The sequence below is a fragment of the Anastrepha ludens genome, chromosome X, assembly GCF_028408465.1.
Source record: "Anastrepha ludens isolate Willacy chromosome X, idAnaLude1.1, whole genome shotgun sequence".
NCBI classification, from domain to species: domain Eukaryota; kingdom Metazoa; phylum Arthropoda; class Insecta; order Diptera; family Tephritidae; genus Anastrepha; species Anastrepha ludens.
The window spans coordinates 11679403-11685402 of record NC_071503.1 but is presented as its reverse complement, the minus strand read 5'-3'; positions in this window follow the sequence as shown (position 1 = coordinate 11685402).

Here is a 6000-nt window from a genome sequence, read left to right as displayed (position 1 = left end):
GTAGGTTTTCCCAGTGAAACCTTTCACCTTAGTGCTCCGCACCCAGGGTTCCTGAATTAGTGCGATGTTCACGTCCTCCTCTGCCAGGAGAACGGTTAGGTTGTCCGTTGCACACCATGAATGCTGCAGATTAATTTGGACAACCTTTAAACCCATGTTTATTGGTTTCCTTTTTCGGACTCGGTGTCATCTAGCTGCATGCCAGTCAACAGTTCGTTGGCACCATCGACCTCATCCTGCTCCTCTTCCGGGTTTGCAGAACGGAATATCTTCAGCTGGGTCTTCCTGATCCCAAACTGAAGTTTGTTTCCCACTTTCTCCAGTGGTTCCAGACTCTCTTCTGTAATTAGAAGGAGGAATGACCTGCTGTGCCTTTCCGGAACCTCCGCTTTGATGATCGACCAATCGGCCATCGGCACCGAGCGATTACGCGCCTGAAGGTAGGGGATTAGTTGATTGGCATCAAACTCCATGTTTGGTACCCTGATGCGAGCCCTCGGCCTTCGTGGAATCTCGCTAGCCGGAATTAGCTTGAGTTTCAAGCCTTCCCAGCTGTTCTGGATTTTACCAATCACGTTTGTCAAAAAATGCAGTGAGAATTGGTCATCGCATTTAATGACACGGTAACCGCGGACTACCTCCACCAAGTCGAAACCTGGTGTTTGGCCCTCCGGGTTCGCCCTGACATGGTCAACGACTATGCGGGACAACGGTGCCTTAATCTCTGACCATTTGTCAAGCACTGGTTTTCCGCGGTTAGAGGTTTCGTCTACCAATGCCATTTGGAGATGGTCCCGTGCCACCTCACTAAATCGCTTGATAGGTTTGGAGGCAACTGCACCCTGATCCGATATCTTGTGCTTCTTTGTTACCTTCCCAGTTTCGTCATGCGAGCGGTTTCGTTTTTTGGCATCTGTCCTGTTGGCGGTATGGAATGCCGTATTCATCAACCACCTTTTGACATCTTGCCTTGTCGGTCTCATCTTTGGGATGAACTTTACCTTTGGTCTCGTTTTCCCGAATCCTGCCAAGGATAGCGAGAAACCTCTGGTTAAATTCATACCTCGAGGGACCTTTATTACCACGCTTTTGCCCCATGGCTTTAGCAGATGTTGTTGTTGATTTATAATTGTTGGCGTACTCTGGCCCACAGCTTTGCCCTCAACTGTTTCTTGGCTGAAGGCCAAGAGCTCATCCTCTGAGGGTGACCCCGTCATCCTCAGTTCGTCCTTGCTCGTACGTCTTGTCCAATTGTCTGACTGTTTTTTAAGTGCGTCCGTCACTTTCTCCTGGCTGTCTGTTTGCTTGTCCTGTAGTTCTGTCCGCGTGTTTAGTTATTTATCAGTCCGTGCTGTCGATGCGTCAGTATGTTTTCCCGTCATTTTTTCCGTTTGTTCCGTGTTTGTTTTCCCGTCATCCGAATTTTTAAGTTTTTGTTTCAGCATTTCATCTGGTTCGTACGGTCACCTGCCCCGCCAAGGGAGCTGCGCATGTCGCCATGCGCGGTAACCAAAGAGGATAAAGGGGAAATATCCGGTCGACCATGGCAGCGCCCCTTACCATGGCAAGGCCACCGTTACAACCTGAGGTGGCCTGATATCAGGAGGGCTCCGTACGAAGACAGCCTTATTTAGTCCCCCGGCTGCCAAACCCACCCAATAGGCGCGGGTCGCATCACACCTTAGATTGAGGGAGTTTTTTTAACGAAGTTTACGTCTTCGACCTGTGTGGTTCGCGGGAGACCTACTCTCCTACCTTCCATATCTGGGAGGCGTTCCCCTATCCACCACCTAGGGACGCGCCCTATAGGGATAACAGGTTTTCCCAAGGGTGCAAATGTTATATCTGGAGATGAGTTTCAACCAAGAGATATTGTTTTGCAAAGAAGAAATGATACACTGCAACGTGTTAATGAAACGCATCGAAAATATGATGCATTACAATATCCTCTTATGTTCTGTCGTGGTGAAGATGGTTATTCGATTGATATGAAACAAATAAATCCAGCAAGTGGTCAAGAAACAAATAAAACTGTAAGCGCAATGAATTATTATGCATACAGAATCATGATAAGAGAAAATCAAGAGAATCACATTTTAAAATGTCGTAAACTATTTCATCACTATTCAATTAACATAATATTACCTTCATCGTATACAGGCAGTCCAAGGCATATGCATGAATACGCCCAAGATGCAATGTGTTATGTCAGAAATTATGGTCGACCCGACTTATTCATAACTTTCACATGCAATCCGAAATGGGATGATATTAAGAATCATTTATATACTGGGCAATCAGCTACTGATAGGCATGACATTACTGCAAGAGTGTTTAGACGAAAGCTACAGTCTCTAATGGATTTCATTGTAAAACATAAAGTTTACGGAGATGTACAATGTTTCATGTATTCTGTGGAATGGCAAAAAAGCGGCTTGCCTCATGCGCATATTTTGATTTGGTTAAAACAAAAACTAACCACAGATAAAATTGATCATATTATATGTGCTGAAATTCCAGATATAAATGAAGATCCAGAATTACGTACTACTGTAACCAAAAACATGATTCATGGACCGTGTGGTACGTTAAATCAAAATTCTCCATGTATGGTTGATGGTAAATTTTCAAAAAACTACCCATGGCAATTAATTGCTGAAACAATGACTGGAAATGATGGATATCCATTGTACCGTAGAAGATCACCAGAAGATAATGGAACAACAGTCACTGTGAAAATAAATAATCAAGATGTGGAGATCGATAACCGTTGGATAGTTCCGTATTCCAAATTATTATCGAAAACATTTAACGCACATATAAATGTAGAATATTGTAACTCCGTTAAGTCCATCAAATACATATGCAAATATATCAATAAAGGAAGTGACGTGGCAGTATTTGGAGTTGTAAATCGAAATGATGAAATTACTAATTACCAAATGGGAAGATACATTAGTAGCAACGAAGCAGTTTGGAGAATATCATCATTTCCGATTCATGATCGCCATCCAGCTGTTATTCATTTGTCAGTCCATTTAGAAAATGAACAAAGTGTTTATTTCACTGAAAATACTGCTCAACAAATGGCCGAACGACCACCAGCAACAACACTAACTGCATTTTTCAACTTATGTGAAACAGATTCATTTGCAAGAACATTGCTTTATTCAAATGTTCCTAAATATTATACTTGGAATGCATCATCAAGGTCCTGGGTACGAAGGCAACGAGGAATACCTGTAGATGGATATCCAGGTGTTCATTTGGATGATGCAATCCGACGACTTTACACTGTGCATCCAAGTAAAGTGGAATGTTTCTATTTACGTTTACTCTTAGTTGATATTCCCGGCCCAAGATCATTCGAACGTTTGAAACGAGTTAATGGTCATCTTTGTTGTACTTATCAGCAAGCATGCAAAGAATTAAATTTGCTTGAAAATGATAATCAGTGGGATGCAACTCTTATGGATGCATGTGCAATAAGTTCTCCACACCAAATAAGAACACTCTTTGCCATCATTATTGCTACATGTTTCCCAGCAAACCCAAAAGAATTGTGGAGTACTTACCAAGAATACATGACAGAAGATATCCTACATCAAGTACGTCGCATTACTGCAAATCCAAATTTGAATTATACAGATGAATTATATAACGAGGCATTAATTAAAATCGAAGACTTTTGCCTGATGATTGCAAATAAAAATCTAAGTGAGTTAGGTATGATCGCACCAAATCGTCCCATGCATGATGCATACAATGCAGAATTAAGACGTGAAAAAGAATATGATCGAAATGATCTGAACACATTTGTAACAACAAACCTACCAAAATTAAACACAGAACAAAGGCAAAGTTGCAAATGAAAGAGGAGGAATATTCTTCTTAGATGCACCAGGTGGGACTGGAAAAACGTTTTTGTTGTCGTTACTTTTGGCCACCATTCGATCACAGAATAATATTACATTGGCTTTAGCATCATCTGGAATAGCGGCAACTTTATTGAACGGCGGTCGCACTGCATATTCTGCATTAAAGTTACCATTAAATATGCAAGTAAATGAAGAAGCAACTTGCAACATTTCTAAAAATTCTGGAATGGGAAAGGTTTTACAAACATGTAAAATTATTGTATGGGATGAATGTACGATGGCTCATAAATAATCACTGGAAGCCTTAAATAGAACACTGAAAGATTTTCGAAATAACACAAACATATTTGGTGGTGCACTAATCCTATTGGTCGGTGATTTTCGACAAACTTTGCCTAACTACTAATGTTCGTGTGCAGTTCCAGAATCATCCAACAGCTGCTGAATTTTCTGAACATTTGTTGCAAATTGGAAATGGACGAAAGCCATGATCATTATAGTGCGAAATATCAATCAACCGAAACTATGCAATGGGACAAGATTAGCAGTGAAACGGACAATGAACAATGTAATTGAAGCAACAATTTTGGAAACCAAATTTAAAGGTGAAGATGTTTTGATTCCGCGCATTCCAATGATTTCTACAGATTTGCCTTTTGATTTTAAGCGACTTCAATTTCCCATTCGCCTTGCTTTTGCTATTACAATCAATAAGTCTCAAGTTCAAACACTTCAATTATGTGGAATTGACCTAACTTATCCATGCTTTGGACATGGGCATACTGTATGTAGGATGTTCTCGAGTAGGGAAACCATCGTTACTTTATATTTATACACCGCATGAAAATAAAACCAAAAATTTTGTGTATCAGAAGGCTTTAGAATAAGTTGTACAATCATTAGGGTAAGTCACTAAAATAAATAAAACATTGTTATTAGAATAAGTCACGAAATAATGGCCGAGCATGAATTAAATGATGAAACAAGAAAAAAACAAAGAGAACTTTTCATTTATATTTTTCTTTCACCCTGCGAAGCGGGTTAGGGTCCGCTAGTCTTATTAAAAATAAATAATTTTTTTAATGATAAAAAAATTGTTTGTCAAAAAATTTATATTTATACACCGCATGAAAATAAAACTAAAAATTTTGTGTATCAAAAGTCTTTAGAATAAGTTGTTAGTTTACAACCATTAGAGTAAGTCACTAAAATAAATAAAACATTGTTATTAGAATAAGTCACAAAATAATGGCCGAGCATGAATTAAATGATGAAACAAGAAAAAGACAAAGAACACTTTTCATTTATATTTTTCTTTCACCCAGCGAAGCGGGTGAGGATCCGCTAGTTAATATTAAATATTTATTTCTTTGAAGATGCCAGCATTTGCGATGCGGTGATGTGAATGCAGGTAAGCAAAGAGAATACTTACCGATACTTGCATTTAAATAATATTCCGTCCTAGGCATAGCGACGGCTAGGAGGATTCCATTCAATTATAATGGGCGTTAGAAGCGCTCGCCAAAACTAAGCATCGATTGTTTTCCATACTTATAGCGACTAGCAGAAGAAAAATAGGAGAAACGTTTAGCTAATTTACCACCTGAAGAAAAGTTAGCTGAAAAACTACGCTCGAAATTGTCACAAAATAAAAAGTCGCCACATTTCCCACAGTTCATTGAAGATTTAGTATGTATGTAGCTTATGAGTGAATTGTAAGTTCTTGTAGATATGAAAAAAAACATCTACATTTGCGGTATTTTAATTATTATTAAATATTTATTTCAATATCTGCCACGGGCATTAATAAGGTGAAAACGAATATAGAGAATGAAGTTTGGACACGAAAAAGTTTAAAATGGAGAAACACAACGCAAAAAAAAACTTGAAAAACAAGGGCAAAATTAAAGTATCACTGCGTACAGAAAATAATGTATGTAAAATTGAGCTCAATTGTATTTGTATCACATTTTTAATTTGCTATTTTTACTTGTGTAATTCTCTATTCTCATATATTGATGGCTATCAGAAATACGACTATGCTACTAATGTCAATGTGTAAATACTGTTGAGAAGCGCATGCCATATTGCATAAAAAATTTTTGCTTCATGTTTTTCGTAG